Source organism: Mytilus galloprovincialis, chromosome 1 (genome assembly GCF_965363235.1).
Source record: "Mytilus galloprovincialis chromosome 1, xbMytGall1.hap1.1, whole genome shotgun sequence".
Classification (NCBI taxonomy): Eukaryota; Metazoa; Mollusca; class Bivalvia; order Mytilida; family Mytilidae; genus Mytilus; species Mytilus galloprovincialis.
The window spans coordinates 63,162,180-63,185,987 of NC_134838.1; the positions used below are offsets into that span (position 1 = coordinate 63,162,180).

Below are 23,808 nucleotides of genomic sequence, written 5' to 3' on the forward strand. Positions count from 1 at the left end.
CAGGGGGCATCATACGGGTCCCACTGACATATTCCACATTTTTCTTAAACCAACATAATCAAGGCAATACTTTTTTACAGGCTGCCTCCTCGACCCCGACATAAGATTTTAAACAATTTTAAACATTTGTTATAAGTTAATTATGATAAAGGACTTTTATATGATCATTTGAGATCTTTTGCTAGTCTCAAAAGGGAAATGATTTACAAAAGTTAAGTCCGTACATAATTTATGGAATTCATCGCAGTTGCGAAAATTAATTTTAAAATGTCATTAACTTGGAATGCGTTGCACTATATGTTTTATGGCCCATATAATATAATGATAAATCTATATTAATTTGAACACCTCTCTCTATCATGCATGGCTAAAAATATCCAACTTTTGTCGAGTTAATTATTAACGAAGCTATGAATTATTTGTGAATTTTATATAGAGGCACATGGTTACATGGATCAAAGAATGAATACATAGAAGGCATACCGGTCTATGATGGTCCGGATGGAGTTTACAGAATAGAGTATAGTGGGCACAAAGTATAGAATAAAAGCCAAAAAATTTAAAGTGGAAAGAAAAATAGAACAAAAACCAAGTGAAAAATAGAGAATAATGGGGTACTCAAAAACAAAGAACAGAGAATGATCAACAAATATGTAAACAATAGAAAAATGGCCTGAATATTAAAGAATAAATTAGAAGTTAACGACCCCAATCCGGACCCTCATGATCATATATAAAGAGAAGAGCGATCGAATCATTCAATTATTCAGAGGTACATGTCATGTTTCCATATTTGTTTGAATATATGTTGCACATATTTTCAATTGTGCTTGACTTATATAGCTAGCTCAAGATAATTGATTTCTAGAATGAACCTTCATTTTTCTCTTTTGATAACCAGCTTGTTCGTGTTGGTGAGGACGGATGGAAATGAAATAAAAGAAACAAATTTCGCTATTGAAAGCAGCAAACGGATCGTAAATAGTTCATACACTACAGATAAGTTTGTTCAAACGAAAGGAATGTGTGCAATGATGTGCACTTTCGATGAGAAATGCTGTGCGGCTTGTTATAATGACGCAACTTCTACTTGTCGTCTTGATACGTCTGAGCAGTGTTGTGTTGATACCGAGGTTGTTGACGGATGGGAAGTTTTGAAAAAAGGTAGTTATCATAAGATCACATATGTTTTAAAATAATTCGTAGGCCAGTTTTACTTTTTGTTGAAAGGAAGGGGGCAAAGAAAGGGGTGATTTTGTACACAGCCCCCTCCTGAAAAAACATGGAGCGACAAGCTGATGTTATCCCACTTACACATGCTTCAACCAAAAACCCCCAAACCATAAGGTGTTTTTTTTTTTTTCATTTGTTTTTTTTTTCACCAATAGAATCTATTTGTTATTAAATCAATTTATTTTCCTGAACTTGGTTACAGAAACTTTAAGGTGGTACACTACACTACAGGGAGATAACTCTATAAAAAAAATCAGCTGAACGTTTTAATTACGTTCTACTTTGAAGGAATTATTAAGCTTCTGAATGATCAAATTTAGTGTTTGTCAAACTGTTATATATCCAATGAAAATTCCGAAAAATATGTGGTTCAAATTTTTTAGATTTTTGTATGAGATATCTAAAAGGGTTATGCCTTACGCAATCCTTGTTTCAACATTCTTCGTATTAAATAAACTCATCATAGATACCAGGACGAAATTTAGTATATACGTCAGACGCGCGTTTCGTCTACAAAAGACTCATCAGTGACGCTCGAATCCAAAAAAGTTAAAATTATCCAGACTTCACGCGTACAATCCAAATACTCATCAATATGGTCCAGATCATATATATTTTTAAAACACTAAGACGCTAAGACGCTGCGCACGATGTTGGTACGAATTCATTTTTGCTATATAGATTATCATAAAAATAAATAAGTAGACTTATCAGTTAAAAATGTGGTTATGTTTGGTTGAATCGATTACAATTGACTTATAAAAAAGGAAAAAAGAAATTGATTTTTTAAATAGCAAAAATTATAACACTAGAATGATCCCATTTTAACCAAAAAACGTAATGTCCAATATTACATTTTGTTTCTGCGTCCTTCATATCGTATTATTTTCTCCTATAATCGTAAAACTTCACAAGAATATTCATCGATACATCGGATCTAGGTACTAACCTGGCGCGGATCCAAAGTGTGTGTGGGGGTTGGGGGTTGGAACCCTCCCTTTTTTTTGAACGATCAATGCATTTAAATGGGGACAGGAGTTGGACCCCCCCTTTTTTTGTCTTGGGTTAGGACCAACACCCCTTTTTAAAAATGGCTGGATCCGCCCATGCTAACCAAGCGGGCGTGGTCGATTTTGACCACGATTTTGAAACGATACAGATATGATTGGTATTATACCGGCGTCACACGATTTGTTAGCGGTGTTGTGAACTTTAGAGATTTGTGGAGTTTAACGGTGCCACAAGGGGCGTGTCAAAAAACCTTTCAACGCTTCCAATACGCTATTTTTCAATAGTAGTATACCGGTGTTCAAATGTCATAAACCGATTGAGAGAAAAATATCCTGGTTACAAACTAAAACCGATGGAAACACATCAACTGTAAGAGGAAAATGAACGAACAACAGGAACACTGAAGTGAACAAAAATAAACCTTTAACATACATAGAACGAACTAGGTATGAACGAATGAAGGTAACGATCGACTGTCATAAACACAGCAGGATATAAAAAAAAAGTCACGCGCTTACGTTACTGACATACAATCTCAAATTTTATGCAATTAGATTCACAATACTATACAAATAGACCACATAGCGAAATAGCAGATTTTTGTCTCGCCTGCGACAAAAGTCATCAATAGTGAAACAAAGGAATTGATTTTTCACCTACTGCGGCTTAACTTTTATCAACATTTTGTGATTTTTGTAATCTTTAATAAAAGTTTAACGGTAACTTCATACGACAACGGACGACAAGCATTTGCAAGAGCACACACAGCCCTTCGTTTACTAAACACATTGTCTTAATGTGATCTACATACATGTCAAATATAAATCGTTCACCATTTCAATGGGTCTCATTAGACTTAGTTATGAAATAAAGATCTATTATGTGCAGACATATAGAGTAAATAACTGTAATATTATTAAAGGTTGATTTAATTCACTGTTTATCATTCTTAAAAGAAAATGAGTATGTTAACGATAGGGTTTTGATACAAACTTTGCCCTCGCTGGCGGCCATTTTTAACTTCGGATCAGCTCAAAACGTAAAACTTTTTTAAGGCTCTGGATACTAGGTACACATTATATATTTATACTAGTCATTTCAGCGATCTTGAGAAGAAGATTTTGAACATTGATTCTTCAAATTCCCTTGGCGGTTATGTGTTTTAAGGGCATACGATACAGTTTTGGTCCCATATTTGAATATTGCTGACAATTTGTATATAGGCTATTTTTTGCCTGATTAAATCAAATACGTGATAAAAAAATATACCTTCATGTGCTATTTTTTGTGCAAAATTAGGTCGAAATTTTATAAATTTGCTAAAAATTCGGATTTGCTGACATATTTTTCCTTTTGAAAGAAATACATGTCATTTTTTGTTTTAAAAGATAAACACAAGCTGTTTTTGTTAAATTATTTGTAAATTCTGTTTTATATAAAAGAGGGACGAAAGATACCAAAGGGACAGTCAAACTCATAAATCTAAAACAAACTGACAACGCCATGGCTAAAAATGAAAAAGACAAACAGAAAAACAATAGTACACATGACACAACATAGAAAACTAAAGAATAAACAACACGAACCCCACCAAAAACTAGGGGTGATCTCAGGTGCTCCGGAAGGGTAAGCAGATCCTGCTCCACATGTGGCACCCGTCGTGTTGCTTATGTGATTACAAATCCGGTAAATAGTCTAATTCGGTAGGTCACATTCATGAAAGGGAAGGGGATTGTAGTTACGACGTATATATAAATGTCCTTTAAATTTGTGCAATTTATTTTTCAAATAATTCATATTTATCAAATGTTTACGAATGTAGTAACAAAAACGTCATTTTTTGCTGCATATTTATCAAATTAAAAAAAATGAACTATTTACATAATCTTCTTACGTAATCAAACCAAATGTCATTTTAAAACGGTGTCTTCCCGATTGTCCCACTTTTTGAAATTACAGGTAAAAAATTTAAAAGTAGTGAAATTTTGTGGGACAATCGGAAATATGTTTGTGGGACAATTGGGCAGTTTTAAGGTGGGACAATTGGGAATTGCTTTGATAGGAAATATTTTGTTTTTATAGTGTGTGGCAGTTAATTACAGGTTACTGATCAATGTAACTTATAAAAAACTGAGAAAACAAAATAATCAAATAATAATATTTACAATTTTTAGTCTTAGCTGAATAATGTTGAAAAATAGTTATTATTGACTTTGGACTATCTGTCATTAATTGCGAGTTCTCTCAGATCTGTACTTAGTGTCTCTTTATTGTATAAGTAGCCGTCCACGTCCACTCTTTATTTTGGTAGCATGCATTACATGTGTACCCATCTGACTGAGTTCTAGATAATTCTTATGTTGTACTGTTCCGGTGTTATTGGGAGGGTTTGGGCATTCAAATAAGTTTAACCCCGATATTCATTCTGTATTTGCATGTCCTATGCAGGTACCTGTGATTCAGTGGTTGTAGTTTGTTGTTGGGTAACATATTTGTTTTTATACGACAAGAACAAAATATTTTGCGGCATATAATGGTATCATGTCGTCGTCGTCGTCCGAAGACGCATTCAGTTTCCGGACAATAACTTTAGATTTAGTGAATGGATCTAAATAAATTTTTACCAGAAGGTTTAATACCACTAAAGGAAGGTTGGGATTGAATTTGTGGGTTATGGTCCCAATAGTTTAGGAATTAGGTGCCGAAAAAAGGGCCCAAAATAAGCATTTTTGTACTTTTCAAACAATAACTTGTGTTTAAGTGTATGAATCTCTCTGAAATTATACCGCAAGTTTCCATACCATTAAGGAAAGGAAAAGGAATGACTTTGAGGGGTTATGGCTCAAAATGTTTTGGAAGTAGGGGCTTAAAAAAGCGAAATCAGGGGCAAAAAAAGGGGAAAAACTAGGTTTTCCGGACAATAACTTTAGATTTATAATTTTTTAATCATACCGCATTTTCTTATTTTTGATTAAAGTATGGTTCTTTTTTATCATATTTATATAGTTGGTGAAGGGTCTTGTTGACTGCACTTTATGGCAAAGACAATAGGAATATTGGTAAAACAATCTCTAAAAGTGATTATTTAAAAGACAAATCTGGTAAAAATTTAGACAACAGCAGACTTTTCTGCTTCGTCATCAATAAAAAAATGTTGTTGGTTCAGGCACTAGTATACAAATCCTTGGTTCAGGTGAATCTTACATTGGGTGTTAGCAGTCTTCAATAACGCAGAGAATGTTCTAAAAATTCCTCTAAACTTTTCTAATTAAATTGCAAAGGTACTAGTGAAAACATTTCTCTATCAACAATTTGGCATAGAGGCAGGAAAATTTATATATATTGACTGTTAGATATACTGTTACCAGATAGAGGGTAAAATGAAAATGAGTTAATACCTTTTTAAATTGCATGCATTATATCTATAGATATAGGAAGATGTGGTATGAGTGCCAATGATACAACTCTCCATCCAAGTCACAATCTATAGAATTAAACCATTATAGGTCAAGGTACGGTCTTCAACACGGAGCCTAGGCTCACACCAAACAGCAAGCTATAAAGGGCCCCAAAATTACTAGTGTAAAACCATTTATACGGGGAAAACAATGGTCTAATCTATGTAAAAAACGAAATACGAGAAACACTTATGAACCACATAAACAGACGACAACCACTGCACATCAGATTCCTGACTGATATATTTTATAAATCATAGATATACTATTGGTTTCAAATTAAAGGTGCTTTTATCTTATGATTAAAAAAAAAACATTTTATTTTAATACTTTTATAAAATTAATATTTTAAACTTTTATGAAATTAATATTTTATACTTTTATAAAATTAATATTTCATACTTTTTATAAAATTATTATTTTATACTTTTATGAAATTAATATTTAATGTACAATAACTAATTCTTGTTTATTAAGTAAAACAAACAACAGTTACGTATACCTTGTGTATCTACGAATGTTTTACTTCATAAAATATTGTGGGACAATCAGAACTTTTCATGTGGGACAATCAGAACTTTGAAATTGTAAAAAGTGGGACAATTATTTAAAAACAGAGGGGTCCATGAACTCGTTTTCAAGTCAAATAAGTATGAATGATAAAAATCAGTCGAAAACTGAATCTTTTCCCGATAAGTCTTTGATAATTTGACGTCGCGAAAACAACATTTTACGTTAGCAACGTCATTACCTCCTCTGTAATTGTATCGTATGGCATATAAACCGAATAGTAAATAAGTAACAACACTTGAAAAGGACCTCATAGTGCACACATATATCAAGTTTGATTTAGTTCTGATAAGTGATTTTTCAAATAAAGATGAAAATGTTGTTTCGATGCTCACAAAGTAACAATTCTAAGGTTGTCGTTATGATGACGAAGTGTATGTTACAAACACGCCGCGCATACGTCCAAGTAAATGTGGAACGAACTGGAGGCGTAAACAACGTGCCCTAAACGTGCCTCAAACGTTTTCCAACGCGCTTGTAACGTATATAGTACGTGCGTGTAGCGAACAGGTATACGCTTGACAAACGCTGCAGCTAGATGATTTCTGTTATGCTGCATATAACGTTCACCAAGCGTATACCTCTGCATTTCGACGTACTTCAAACTTATACCGGCGTCACACATCAGCGGATAGCTCCGACGTACGCTGGGCGTGTTAAAAAATCATGTACGCTGCCAATACGCTAGTAATTTTGGATGCATTCAACCTGTCAATCATATCTGTAACGTGTGCACAACGAGCTTTAAGCATGCATTGGGCGTACGAGAAGCGTACCTAAGCGTTTATCGGGCGTACAAGAAACATATGGTTTCGTATGCCTGGCGTTTGTCTAACGTAGATGGAATGCACGCTACAAAGGGAAAAAGTTTCTTGGACGTATTTGAGACGCGTCCCGGTCGTATCTAGGACGTTCTATTATGGAGTGTTTGTTACAAACACACCCGCATACGTTTTAGTTAAAGTCGAACGGTCTCGAAACTTATACAACGTACCCTAAACGTGTCTCAAACTTATCTGTAGCGCGTTGAACGCGCTTGTAGCGTATGTATAACGTGCGTGTAGCGTACAGGTATACGCTAGACACACGCTTGAGCTGGATGAAATTTTTTATGCTGCATAAAAATTTCCTCGAGTTGTAGCGTTCACCAAGCGTATACCTTTGTGTTTCGACGTACTTCAAACTTATGCAACGCGCGTTTAACGATTGCTAAGCGTTCCTCTGGCGTGCAACTAAAGTATACCGACTTTGTTAATTTTCTCTGTACGTTTGGTGCACGCCGGTCTATACGCCCATGTGTGACGCTGGCATTATGTAACGTGCGTCTTACGATTTCTAAAGTGTTTCTCTTGCGTGCACCTAACGTTTAAGGACTTAGTCAAATATCTCACGTCGATCTATACGTCAATGTGTGACGCCGGCATTAGTAGTATCAACATCGTGCGCAACGTCCCAGTCCAACTAGATATATTGGTTTTTTTAAATCTCGTCTTGCACATAGTGCACCTGTGCCTAGTCACATAGTTTTACATACAGTCCTTAACTGTTTATTACTCTCACTATACTTAAACTTCAAGGATTTTTAAGGTCATCATTGAACATTATGATACAGCGAAAATTGAAATTTTAGTAATGTTTGTGAAAGACATTTTAAAAACGAACCTTATGTCCTTGACTTTGGCCTCACTAAGAATGAGAGTTTTCTTTTAATTCTCTTTCTTTCTTTCTATCTTCCTTCCTTTTTAAGCTCACTCGACCTTAAAGGGCAAGTGAGCTTTTTTCATCACTTGGCGTCCGTCGTCGTTAAAGCCCTGGTCACAACGAACCCTCGACACATTTATGCAGCGCCACGACATGAATTTTGGTCAATTCGCAGGTCATCAGTGATCGTCGTACGACAGTCGCAAGATATTTTGAGCACCGTGGCGCCGTCGTGTGTCGTGGATCGAAAATTGCGCATGCGCCTTTTTGCTCTACGAATTTTTGTCGTGTCACTGTCTTGTGGCTGTCGTGAGAGTGTCTTATCACAGTCGTGCGATAAACACATTGTTCAAGGGTACCAACATAAACCATTTTAATAAAAACAATCGTACAACTTTCTCACGACTGTCGTACGACAATTTCACGACTGCCGCAAGGCATTCGTGATACAGTCGCACGACTGTCTCACGAATACCAAATTTCGAACGATGCTCGCACAGAATTGATTGTTTGTCGTACAAAAGTGGTGCGTTCGTTGTGCAACATATTTTCGTTTTATTTAAAGGAAACAATTAGGCGGAATGAAGGTTTGGAAAAACATACCGTCTTCCATTTAAAGAGGATGGCTATTCCACCTGAATGAATACGCTTGGCCCTGCTGAACAGGCGCCTTGCCGGACTCCAACAGGAGTAAAATTTGGTCCTGTTAGCATGGGCGGGTTAAGGTAAGGGCGTTTTGGTCTTTTTTTTTCAAACAAACAAAAATAATATCGTAATCTGCTTATATTGTATTGAATATGGCAATTTGTCATATTTATTAATTAAGCGCATACTCTGATTTCTTTTTATACTGATTCCCCTAATATAATTGACTATTAAGCCATGTCCGAGTAAAATGGTTCTGATGAATCCACTCTATAGTGAAACCATTCATTGACAATGAGAGTCCGTCAGTATTTCTGTGCTCATTTTAGGTTTTATGTTTATGTACATTTATACTGGTAAGATGTATGTTTGGTATAGGATTTTTACTTCCCATCTGGATAGACTTTGGTAGTATCATATTGTTTCGATATCCATTAGTGAATAATTTAATTTTGGATGTAACGCGTCTTCTGATTAGCTGACATTATTTTGTTATCAGCCCATAGACATAATTTAGTCATGTGACCTTGACGTCATCAACGTTTTTTCATGGTTTTCTACGGTTTAAGGTGGTACCTATAGCTAACACTTTCACTAAAATTAATTTGGCTCGTTTAATTTTATTTAAATTTTGACAAAGTATTTACTTTGACCCTTTAACAAAAATATAAAAATTTCAAAAATTTTGAACCAACCGTTTTATCAGAAAAATTACACTGGTCATATAGCAGTTTGACAAACACTTATTTTGATCATTGAGAAGCTTAATATTCCCTTAACAACACAACGTAATTAAAACGTTTAGGTGATTTTACAGAGTTATCTCCCTGTAGTGTTAGGTACCACTTTAAAATGGAATTAGAATTAAATTATAAGAAATGACTGTAATATTTTTTCTGTCTACTCGAAATAACATAAAAAATGTGGTGCACACTGTTAAATAACTCGCTACGCGCGTTATTCAGTGTGCACCAAATTTTTTATGTTATTTCTTCATAGACAGAAAAAATATTACAGTCATTCCTTAAGTAACTAAGTGACATTGACCTACATTTTATCATGAAGTTCAAGCACCTTATTCAATTTTGTACCATATACTACCTATATCAGAACTAGACAGTGACATAATTGCTTTAATATAGTTCTGTAGTACAATGACGCTATTTTTTCTTAATCAATCATGTATTACACATTAAAGCATACACTATTTAGAACGAAAGAACATTTTATTTCAGTGTTTGTTTGTCTAGTATCATCTCACTTTTGTGTGTCATTCAACGAAACTTTAATTTTATCTAAAGTAAAGACATATTTATCATTTTCTCTACTTCATAGCTTGATGTTAAATTGTTGAAACCCAGGAGCTTCGAAGCTTCCCAATGAACCCTCTACCAGGGCAACACTAATTACGCCTCCCGTTCATAAAATTCTGGCCGAGAAATATTGAAATGTTAAGTTACGCCTTATACACCAGAATTTCCAATTTCTCGTTATTGGTCTACTGCTGTTAAGATTTATCCAATCATTTTAATATCATAGACAATAAATGTTGTGCGAGAGTCGTATGACAGTGACACAACAGTAACACGCGCATCTCATGATATGAAAACCTGGGGAAAAAAACCTCACGATTATCTTACGACTGTCGCACGACCGATTTACGACAAACCCACGACAGTACAATTATATTTTTTTTCTGTCTTGTACCCATCGTGGAACCACCATGGACATGTCGTAGCTGGTGCGACCACTCGACCTAATTTTTTTAACATTTTGCACTACAACCATTTTTAATATCTTCCACGACAAAAAAAAAATGTACGATCTTGGCCACAATCATCATAGGGGTATTTAGTTTAATAAATGTGTCCGTTGACTCGGTCAACCAACCAAGATGGCCGTCATGGCCTAAAATAGAATATAGGGGTAAAATGTAGATTTTGGCTTGTATCTCCGAAACCAAAGCATTAAGAACAATTTGACGTGGGGTTGAATTGTTTATCAGGTCAATATCTATCTGCCCTGAAATTTTCAGATGAATGGGACAACCCGTTATTATATTTCTGCCCCTGAATTGGTAATTGTAAGGAAATTTTGCCGTTTTTGGTTATTATCTTGAATACTATTATAGATAGAGATAAACTGCACACAGCAATAATGTTCAGCAAAGTAAGATCTACAAATAAGTCAACATGACCGCCCATTTTGGACATTTTGTCAAAATATGATGGTTTTGTGCAATTTTCAGACCTAAAAGCTTTAGAAACACCTGGACCGCCACCTACGATTCAAAATGTGTTCTGACCAAAAGATTCCAATTTTGATACAGAATTTATCAATAATATAAAAACTTTTTGGGTCGTGGATGGCGGCCAAAGTTAATTATGCCAAAAACAATTAAAATTATGGCAAAAAAGTACCAAAATTGACCCTAAAATACAAATAATGATTACTTAAAGGGAAACTTCGCAAAAAAATCAAAAATTGATATTATGTCCATTCTGTATAAAAATGCTCAAATTTATAGATATTAAAGTTTTATTCCGCTAAATAAGAGATCACCATCGATTTTAAATTTTGAGTATCAGTTCTCTACTCTCCGCCATCTTGTCACCTTCTCCGATGAAAAATCCCGATATGTCAATAAACCACAAAGGAACAAAACTACAGTAAACGATGTAGTCGTAATTGCGTGTCGATATCTTGTCAATCGTACGGTTGTTTTATCTGACTGACTAACTTGATACGGAAAATGGTCTTATATTTTTAAATAACCATATAGTCTGTTATTTTTAAACTGATAATATTGTAATTAGTTAAAAAGTCAAAGTTCAAATCATAAAATGATAAATAAGTGTTCCGTGGAAATTGTTTTCGAAAATCTAATTCGTTCATAATTCTTTCAAGTAATAAACTTTATTTAAATAAATTCGGATCTTCGATCCCTTATCTGATCACCAGCATGGCTAAAGGTATTACACCCAAAGGTATTGGAAGGGGTGTAAGGTGACACGTTCAGGTATTCAATCGATTTCCTGTCCGGCGGGCTTGCAAGTTCATGCATCGTTTCACTTCTGTAGGTATTGATCAGTGTACACGACCGTTACTTATAACTTTCCATTTTGAACTATCAGGTGCATGTATAATATACATTTTTGTCTTGCGTGTCCGAAAGTGATATAATATACTAGTCATTACTGAACTCATACGCTTGTTTATAAATAACATTTCTGGTGTAAAGAATATTATTTATAAAAAAAAAATAATACAAAAAAAAATAATTGAAGAAATACAAATCTATTTACATATTTTTCCAAGGGTTAATTTGGGAAAATGTAATATATACTCGTTGTCAATAGTTTAGGACAGATTGGAACATACCAGAATTATTGATCTAAAAAAATGTGCACACTTGTCGACGATTCGTGTATACATACGCCTGGTAGAAAGTTACGGAACTATAGTCAGTAGCGCAATTTAAAATATGTATACATGTATACATTGAACATAAGAAAGAAACATACATTTTGTGTAAATTGTAGTAAAAGTTGTAAATAGACTAGTCCATGTATGTCAGCAGTATGTAATCAACGAATTCGATAGACTATTGTATACCAAAAGAAGAAGAAGAAAAAAAAAAGAAACAATTTGATTTAAATACAGGTCAATTTATAACTTGCTTTGGTTCATCGAAATTAAGAACATAGTAAACTCACAGATTTATATATCAATTAAATTGTTCTCGAATAAAGGACGAAATTCATCATCATCACAATTGTTCCAACATTCATGTAAAATATATGCAACTGGACGTACACTAATAATCCCCAAGGAATGTGAATATTTTCTAGGAAAACTATTGAGTATCAATTTCGGGATTTATTTTCTTTCTTGATATTCAATGACAGCAATTTAAAGAATAAACTGCTTGTCGGATATTTGTCCGCTTTAGGGGTATTCTTGCAAGTTGAACAGACTTATAATAACATTCAAAAATAGGGAAAGATAACATTAAATTCGTTGTCTTTTAATTTTAGACATCGTTGATCAAATAGTTATTTAAGTATATATATACGTTGGGAGACGACGATTATTATAGCTGTCTCAGATTTTAATAAGGACGTTCCCCATTATGAATAAATTTGGTTGACGTTTATCACACTTGAAAAGAATATCTATTCGTAATTTTTCGATTCCATTACAAAAATATTTTTTTCTTTATTCGTACATATTATATTCCGCTTCGGTAGAGTTATCTTCAGATAGTTTCATATATTAATTAATACATGGCTTTCAAAAGTCTAAATGTAAGTGTTCTCGTACATTTTTTCGCCTAATAAAGACAAATAAAAATAATTTAGTAAAGCTATTTCTAATTTCTAAGTCCCCCTTTTTTATGAGACATAAATCAAGGACAAGACTTGTATATCATTTCATTCTGACATATGAATTAAGTTTCCCGTCTTTAACCGAAAATTGTGTATTTCTTAGTAAATTAACTTATTTGAATTCAAATAAATAATAGCACCAAATATAATTAAATAATTCCACGGCGACTAATTTTTATTTGTCACCAACTTGAATATGTATTTTTAATGTGTGTATTAAATGCTACCACTGATCCGAATAGACAGTCACACCTGGCAAGGTGTGCCCTAGAGGCGTGGTTAAATACCGAAGTGCAAATAACAATTTACCTTTCAACAAGCCATCTACGAGTATTGCCACAGAACCGTGAATACACACATCGTATAAACCTAGCCATAGCAGAGATAGTAAAAGGTCAATAATAGTACACCAACATATTGTCTTTACAGATTATTGTACTTTAATTTGTTCACCTTATCAGTCCGAAAATGCATTTATTAAAAATAAATTTATAACTTTTTGTGTTGTCTACAAAAATAATTCGAATATATACGTTTAACATAGATAATTTATCTCACGAATGAGTACAATTGAACGTCTGTGCGTTTTATCTTCTTATTATCGGATGGTTATTAGATAAAGCATAAGTCATCGGCGCGCTTACGATTACGTTAAAATATGATTAAAAACCAAGACTTTTAATGATTGTATTTTAAATCCCGGCATGCAAAAATCAGGAGAAAACGTCACGACCTACAGGAAGTAGTTGATATTTTTTCATTAATTATTGAATTTCTCCTTTATTACTGCACATATAGCGATAAAACTTTGTGAATATATATATTATGTCATAATGAACATATTTAAACCATAAGTAAAAAATCGTGAATTTTCCCTTTAAGGGGTCATAGCTTTAAAAATTATAAAGGTAAGTGCCAAAAAATATATTTTTGTCTTAATAGTATTATCACAAGTATTTCTACGTGAAATTTGTAAGTTTTTGGCTGGATTTAAAAAACATAAAAAATTTAGGGCCAATTTCAACCCTTCGTAAACCTTCTCCTTTATGTAATCTTTTACAAAAAAAATCTCCTCTGAAACTACTAATACAAATTGAACCAAACTTGTCCACAATAATCATTAGGGTATCTAGTTTAAAATGTGTCCGATGACCCCGCCTGCAAACCAAGATGGCCGACATGGCAAAAAATAGTACATATATATATATATATGGCTTATATCTCTGAAACCAATGCACTAAGAACAAATCTGATGCGAATAAAATTGTTCAATAGGTCAAGATCTATTTGCCCTGAAATTTTCAGACCAATCAGGCAACTTGTTGGGTTACTGCCCCTGAATTGGTAATTTTAAGAAAATTTTGCAGCTTTTGGTTATTATCTTGAATATTATTATTATAGATAGAGATGAACTAGAAACAGCTATTATGTACAGTAAAGTAAGAACTACAAATTAGTCAACATGACCAAAATGGTCAATTGACCCCCTAAGGAGTTATTACCCTTAATAGTCAATTTTTAACAATTTTTAAACATTTTGTAAAATTTTGAAATTTTTACAAAATATTTTCCACTGTCACTTCTGGGCCAAGTTCATTATAGATAGAGATAATTGTAAGCAGCAAGAATGTTCAATAAAGTAAGATCTACAAACTCATAACCAACACCAAAACAATGGGTTTTTTTTGTCATGAATCCATCTGTGTTCTTTGTTTAATATGCACATAAACCAAAGTGAGCGACACAGGCCCTTTCTTTTTTTTTAATATTTTCTTTCTTTTTAATTCTTTTCATTTAGAAATAACAGCATCGCTATGTACTGGTTGTATGAGCTATGGATCGTCGTATTACAAAATTATCGAGGATTATAAACCATGGGATGACGCTAAGGTAAGCTCAGTAGTACATGTATGCATGGAATGACAATCTTTGATATTTTCAGTGCTTAGACGTTTCCTCTTTTGCATTGTTATACAAAATGGATTTATCATCAATGGTATTCAAACTACCCATCTACCTATCTGAAGAAACAAAGACAAATTTGTAGTTTGTTTGAATTCTTTATTAGCTAATTGTAAATACAGCCAGTGATGCGTTTTATACGATGTTGGGATCTGTCTTGTAATATGACTATCTGTTATTACAGTATTTTTAAACATAGCTTGGTAATATTTGTTGTGTGGTCCACTTAGAACGCGACCAAACTTAATGTCATCATTTTTTTATTTACTTAGTATATCATATACATTTACAACCGGTACGTGATGATAAACAGTGGAACAATTCTTCACTAGAGACCAACATGACGTAGTGGTTAACAAATCTATCTAGGTCACCGTATGGTCCTCAACGGCGAGAAAACACCATACTGTATAATATTGCATAGTAAACTATAAAACGTCCCGAAATGAAAAACGTGAAACAATAAGAATGTGAAACCGACGGCCTGATATAGCAACAAACGACAACAACATGCTGAACTGCAGGCTCCTGAACAAGAACAGGCCCATACAGAATACGGTAGTGTTAAACAATATTTGTTGTGGACCCCTCCCATTATCCTGGGACAGCGGTGTAAATAATAAGCGAGTGACTGTTTACAAAAGCCTCTTAGTTTAAAGGACTTTAAGCACCATCAAACATACTGTTTTATCATCTATCATTGGAAAACTAATTATGTGTACTAAGTACTGCTGTTTTTCCGGGGCGTTAATAATACATATTATATAATATTAAATAATTAATGTCAAAGGCCAAGAATAAACATAATAAATTTTTATATAACCAAACAACGTACCGTTTCTGGTTCTTTTTTGATGACATTTACCAAAATATCATATGAACATTATACAACAGTATATAAAAATTCCAAACCACGCGAAAATTAAGCCATATTTATATAATCTGTCTTTTATCCTTATATATTGTTCCGCCAACAGACAAGCTGTGAATGCTTAGGAGGTAAACTGCTTGAAGCTGAAACGCCACAGGAAAACAATTTCATTAAAACTGAGCTGCAGACAAGGGCTACAGGAGGTTAGTATGGTCAACATACCTGTCTACAATATAAAAATAAGAATATGTGGTATGATTACTAATGAGACCACTTTCCTTCCTTAGACAAACAGTGGCGGATCCAGAGGGGGGGGGGGTTCCGGGGGTGCGCACCCCCCCTTTATTTTTGCCGATCAATGCATTTGTATCGGGACATATGTTTTGCACCCCCCCCCCTTTGAACTGGGTGCCCTGGGTTAGCACCCCCCCTTTCGAAAATTCCTGCATCCGCCCCTGGACAAATGACGCAGATGTAAGAATACAGGGGTGAGCATACGGCCTCAATGTGATAGAACCACTAATTCGGTCCCGGTCAAAAAAACATACAGAAAAGAATGACCTATTTTGAATAAAATGGTTCCTACGCATAGAAGTTACAAAATGTACTTTACATTTAAGTAAAATATTTTAGTACTTTTGGTACCAGATGAAAGCTTTTTATTTTTCTTTTGGAATGTAAAAAAAATATATGAAATTAAATTAAGAGAGCAGATTTGTCTTATTGCCCAGACAAGAAATGTTTATGTACTAATAAACTAAAAGAAACTTTGTGCTTTATTACAGATTTCTATTGAAATGATATATATATATATGACACCCGACAAGCAAAAACGACCCTTATGGCAAAAATTATGAGTTACCAGATTTTTTATTAATTAAACAGAAAATACTTTTGCCAACTCAATGTAAAAAATTTGAAAACGATCGGTGAAAAATTAGTTGAGAAATTTCAATTTTGGTAACACATGAAATGTGTTCTAACGTAAAATTCAACGTAACGTTGGAATCATACACTTTGACGTCGATTTAAGTTTGCAGCAATTTACTACTTTACTCTTCTCCTGGTACTTGACAAAATGTAGCCTGATATTCCTTCCTAGCATATGGACGATTTTTTTTAATATAGATGTTCCTACCTAACACGTGCAATTATGGCTGCAGGAATAACTACAGGACGATCCAACTTATCGAACTATTATAAAGGAAGATGAATTCGAAGATTATCTATTTCTTTTTATTTTGTTCATTTCTTTTTGTTGTAAAATTAATTTCTGATTTATCATGAGCAACGATGAAATAATGGTACTTTCTGATACCATAGAATAGGTTTAATCAAAACAGATAAAATTGGTTTCTAATCTCTCCATTTTCTAAGTAGTTTCATCGTTCTCTTGCTTACAATGTTAACCGACTTATCTTATTGATGATGATTTTTGGAAGAATTCAGCCACATGCGATACAGTATCACAGTTTGATCGTCAATATTTTTTTTAGCTTGACAAAATCTACCAAACGTTTAGTATGACCAAAGGCTTATTTTTCTAATATCGTCAAGTTACATGTAGCACACACAAAGCAAGATAGTCAGTCATATACCGATTTTTTTTCTCCTACAATAACAGAACAATAAAGACTTTCATTTGTTGGATTTCAAATATAAAAAAATTCTTTTTATTTTGGTAGCGATTTCAGTGTTATCTTCAATATATAAACGAGTCTAAATTGAAAACTACGTTTAAACCTATGATTGCGTTGAAAAATAACCGCAATTTTTATACATGTGCATGTAAAACAAATTTTGTTGTAAAAGGGTCTAAATACAGCACAAACAACATTTTCCAAAAGACCAAAAAAGTGAAAAAGTATATTTAAACAAACGCATTTGACTAACAGGTCGAACAACTGATGTTCTTAAACCCTGTTGACTGCCATTGGCGATTGCCAAATAAAATTGATCACGACATGTAACAAAATGGATCTTAATATAAATTTAATACTAAACAGAAAACGAGAAACTTGTGGCCAAGATGTTATGCCACAAATACAAGGTGTCAATATATTTTTGTACATCAGATCTAGATTTCGACAATATATATGTCTCTTCAGTGATGTTAGGGATGAAAACGGTATTTGGAAGGCCATATAATTTACCCTCAATTTCAGATAGACTCTTGAATTTTAAGAGTCAATATAGGATGAACGGATCATATAAACCGGAGGGAAAATATGATACAAGCCCAAACGGGAAAATATAAACGAGTCTAAATATATATATTTAAATTATAACATGGCATTTTCCCCATCAAATCCCTTATCAGCCATGGTCGATATGTTCTTATAATCATATGCTTCAGCAGAAGACATACAGACAATAACTGTTTTCAAAACTTCCAAAACGGAGTCCATTTATGGTATGATTTGTTTTGCATTTTTTAAAAGATACATTCCGATTTCTAGATATCGTTTTTCTTTATCCTACTTTATTATGTATTTCACTAAGCACGTGCCATTGAGTTGCACGTGTATTTTCCGAAATTTGACGGGTGACGTCGAAATACCATGCAATAAAGTTACAGGAAGACATGCGATAATAACTGGAAACAGGTGATAACGAAAATCATATCACACGGCTAAGAAAATACTTCTTATTTAATGGATAGGTTATGTACAAATTACAGCTTTATCAAGGGGTACGTTTAGACCATTTATTTATATAAGTATATGATAAACCTACTTATCTTTACGTACAACGGTTGATTGTCAACCTATGCAATTTACTGGAATTTTCGTTCATATTTAATAGATTTAATACAAAACTTACCTATTGAATGAACTTTACACGAAAAATGGCAAATTATTTATTGTTATGATGTATACATGTATGCTACATATACAGAAATGGAAGCCACATTGTGTCAGGTATCGAAAATTCATATTTTGTGGAGGCATTTGTATTATTAAGGCGCAAGATCTATTACGATGCTACGTCCGTTGCTTGTCAAGTAAATTATCAAACCTGCTGAATACTGCCGCCGTTTGAGAGTTACATTTGGGTAATTACAATATGTAACTGGGAGTCTTGACATTTTAAACCCTCGGGTTCGTACCAATTTCCTGGGATTTGAAGAGCAATGCAAAAAACAAATCAAATGGATAAATTCCGAGAGAAATAGGAAAATACATAATTGCAGAAATATTATAATACTCATAATTGAATTTCGTTTAATTTCAATTCTTTTCAAATTATATAAGAATTATTCGCTCAAACGTATGAAATTAGAGACAGCTATACACATTCACTTTAAAAATCAGTTGAAATGGGCTTTCGTCAGAATGTAGTTGTTTTTGAATAAATTATTCGTTGCTTAATTTCTTTTAATAAAATATTTCAGAAAAGGCATTAAAAATCTTTCAAGTTGCATTAAAGATTAAGAAAAAAAATACAACATTAATTTTATAAAAAATCTATTCTTGAATTCTTGTATTAAAGATATGAGAAGAAACGTTTTTAAATTAGGTCGAAAACAAATGTTTGTCCCAAGAAAAAAAACACACACACACCAAACTTTTATCGTCGGTGCCATTTCTGTAATTACTTAATCGGTTCTTGTTTTCAGTTCAAGGCTACTGGATTGGAGGCTACAATTTCAAAATGAATGGAAATTTTGAGTGGATCAGTAATCAAGACCAACCGATGACATACAGTGACTTCGGCCTAAAAGACTACCCGAACACACAAAGATGTCTCATATACTGGAAGAAATATGGATACGCTTGGGGTGATTGTCATTGTACCCAACCATTTCATTATGTGTGTGAATTTATCAAACAATAACCATTATTGCGTATGGAGAATGGCTCTCTTGTGTGATTTTATCATTTTCTCTCAGTCTCCACACTTTTTGGGCTGTCATGATAAAATATTGTATCATTATTCTTTAATGATCTGCTTGTGTAAATTTGGTCTGTATAATCATCGAAACAATACCATCTCAAATCTGGAGTTGATAAAAACACTAATTGCGGAGGTTGTTGTTGATAGCAATATCTTAGTATGAGAAATTGAGAATGTTTGATCTGTATATCAAAATATGATGACTAATTCAGTTCAAGAGTCTAAACGTACTGTTTATGTTTGTTTTAACAACATATTTGTTTTTCAGCAGACGATTGACATTCCTATCGGAGCTAACATCTTCTCGTTGACTTGTTCTTTTATTCATGTAAATGTATATTGCATTGTTTACAACAAATAGAATGAATTCAGTTTTCCAATTTTGTATTTTAAGCTGATTTTTAGTATGTGAGGATACTATGATGAGCCATATTTCAACATTGCGTTTGGTTCTGCTTCGCTGTTTTCTGTCGAAATTACAGGCTTGAGACTTTGTAAATTTCGTAAAAACAACAATTAAAGGGACTTCTTTTGATAAAAGCCATCAAGGACATTTCAAGTGATGCGAATACATTTTCAATGACTGTCATAAAATGCTATGTGTTTAAAATAGACCATACAGTAACACCAATCTGATACTTGTAATAAACTAATCACAGATACCAGAATTAAAAGATTTTATTTGCACCCAAACGCACGTTTCGTCTACACAAGACTCATCAGTAATGCGTCAATACAAAAAAGTTGAAAAGCCAAATAAGTAAGCCCTGAATGATTGAAATGTTTTGCCTGCACTATCATAGATGTGCAGTTAAACATTGTAGATGTTTAAAGACAGAGTTATTGACCAACAGATTGACAGTTCGTTTCTCAGCTGTTTCAAGACAGTCACATCAGTGATGATGTAATTTAAAACTGTTCTCGATATGGTAACTGTAATGAAACCGTCACGATTTTGGACGATAGAAAGAAATTATTAAACAACGCCGACCAACTATATTGACCCAACTTCCAAGCAAGATCTCGGCAATTAAACGCATGCATACTTCATGAAAGTTCGGAGAACCAACAATCTTGCTTCGGAACTTGTTTGTAAACCGATGAAAGTTAAGTTAGCTGCGAATGGAATACCAGCAACACGTTATCGACGAAGAAAAATCGTAGTTAAGAGTGAACAAATAAGTATTTCAAAATACTATATTCTGAAACTGTTAGCCATCATAGTGATTTTATTTTGGAATGTAATATTTTTGTATTACGGGATAAATTCACGTTGGTATCAATCTGGAAAGAGTCCTGGATTGGACAACATAAGTAATGAAATGCTGAAAGTGTCACAATCCTACATGGTCCCATGTTTTACAAACCCAACTTAATATTTTATACCAATATTGTAATGACTGGTGTCTTGAAATAAACACAAAGAAAACACAAATTATAATCTTTAATAAAAATGGGAAACTACTGTCAGATGAATTTAATATAGGTGCAAACAGAATAGAGTGTGTGAAATTTTATAAATACTTAGGATTAGTTCTTACTAATACTGGAAAATTTAATGCAGCTAAAAAAAACTATATGATAAAGGAATAAAGGCTTCTTTTAAATTTTACAAAAAACATTAAGTCATGTTCTCCATCTATTAAGACTTTACTTCATATATTTGGTCACACCATCAAACCAATAGCTTTATATGGCTGTGAAATATGGGGTATATTAAATTTGACCCCAAAAAGAAGAGCCATGCATCTTTTTGAAATCTTCAAAGATTGGGAACCTGATAAATTAAATCTTAAATTTTGCAAGGTGTCTCCAAAAATTGCACAAATATTGGAGTTATATCAGAGCTAGGTAGATTTCCTTTATATATTAACATAGTAATTCAAATGTTTGTGTATTGGCACCGTCTTGAAAACTCGCCCACTGATCCATTAAGTGATGCTTATATTGAAAGCTCCTCTGATAAAGCTGTGGCTAATCAATCGTGGTATGCAAACATAAAGTTTTTTAGTGAAAAACTTGGTTTAAATTTAGCACTTTGTAAAAAACTCAGTAAAAATGAATTTAAAATTTTACTTAGAAAATGTATCAAAACTGATTTTTTTAACATATTGGAGCCATCAAAAAGACTTAATAAAAAAAGATGATCACAGTAAATTGAGCAACTACTTTAAATGTAAACATAATTTCACTTTTGAAGATTACTCCAATATTAAGAACAGAGATAAGAGAGTTATACTAACAAAATTTAGAATAAGCAATCATTGTCTCCGCATAGAGAGAGGCCGTTACGAACGAAAAACTGATGAACATGGAAAATATATTACACTGCCAAGATCAGAGAGAACATGCCAGTTTTGTTCAATGAACTCGGTTGAAGACGAAGAACATTTTTTATTTAAATGTACCCTTTATAACAAGGAAAGAAAAACCTTTCTGGATGAACTCTTTACAAAAGAGGGACGAAAGATACCAAAGGGACAGTCAAACTCATAAATCTAAAACAAACTGACAACGCCATGGCTAAAAATGAAAAAGACAAACAAACAACAGCACACACGACACAACATAGAAAACTAAAGAATAAACAACACGAATCCCACCAAAAACTAGGGGTGATCTCAGGTGCTCCGGAAGGGTAAGCAGATCCTGCTCCACATGCGGCACCCGTCGTGTTGCTTATGTGATAACAAATCCGGTAAATAGTCTAATTCGGTAGGTCACATTCAGGAAAGGGAAGGGGATTGTAGTTACGACGTAAGGAACATATCCGATATCATTTGTGATACGGTTATTCCATAACGGTCAACCAACTCGTGATGGCGTCCGTAAAATTTACGAAGGGATGATTTCAACTTCACCATTTGGAACTCTTGGTTTAATAGCTTTCTTGTGAGCAGCAACCCTCTATCAAGAAAATCATGATAGGAAATGCAAGCACGGGAATATCGTATCAATTGGGAGATATATACCCCGTATGCAGGTGCTGCTGGAATGTTGCTTTACAAAATACCCATATTTATCCCAAATATCTGATAGTAATCTGCTTATTTGGTTCATGTCAAACGATAGCCTTCATTTTAACTCTAAATTATGTGAATTGCTTTCCTCATTTTACACATTGAGAAACTTATAAAACTTATTATAGTCTTCACCAGTTCATTGTCATATTATACATGTTATACTTGAATTGTTTTTCCTTTTTCATTTCTGGGCAGTAAGAGTTATCCTTCGTTACACATATACAATGTTGGCAACTGACTCTCCTCATAAACAAAATAAAAATACATTTGTGTCTGTATTTTTGTCTGTATTTTTATCTGTATTTTATTTCTCATTTACATGTTGTACTGTTAAATCAATCATCCTTAATCAGAACGATAGTTGTATGTGTGAGTGTATGCGAGTGGGAGAGAAAGGCTTTTTATTTTTACTTTATGTGATTACATGCTTGTTATGAGCCCTATGATTAGGAAATAAAATATCTTTATCTTTATCTTTATCTAAATTGCCACCCAACATCACACATTTCTGAAAGAGAACCTTAATGATCGATTGCATTTACTTTATCATCTTTTGTTTTAAAAGAATGCAGCTTGCTGTTCCATTCATTTAAAAGTCGTTTGCTCTTAGGAGGATGATCTCGACACCTCATTTGGTATTATTACTTTCTTCAGTATACCCTTATAATTTTAAAATATTGTATGATCGTTTGCACTGTGTTATTTGTATTGTTCACCTCGGGTTTTAAAAGTGCATTTCTCAATAGATAAAATAATAGTTCCTATTTCTGTGATGTTTTAGGTTAGACATTCAGGCTTCATATATTACTACACCGTTCTGTGTTTGACTTCCCAATGTTATGAGATATTATCCACAATAAAAATGTTGATCCAGGGTTCGAGAAGAGGTGTCGTAATCCGCCGAGATTGTAAATTTTTGTTTACTATTTAATGTCAAACAATAACATTTTTTTCAAATGCCCTCTACACCCCCTCTCTGAATCCACCAATGTCACCAAAATATTTTCATGTTGGATAGCATTTTTGTTTTATGACATTTTATACTGTAT

The 23,808-nt window shown here is 33.4% G+C and overlaps 1 long non-coding RNA gene across 1 annotated transcript; it reads left to right on the forward strand.

Moving 5' to 3' along the window:
- Window positions 1–689: 689 nt before the first annotated feature.
- LOC143080879 (uncharacterized) lies at window positions 690–23,232 on the forward strand. The gene is made up of 4 exons (XR_012979815.1): window positions 690–1,164; window positions 14,805–14,896; window positions 15,946–16,042; window positions 19,459–23,232. It is a non-coding gene; the product is annotated as an uncharacterized LOC143080879 (long non-coding RNA).
- The last annotated feature ends 576 nt before the right edge of the window (window positions 23,233–23,808 follow it).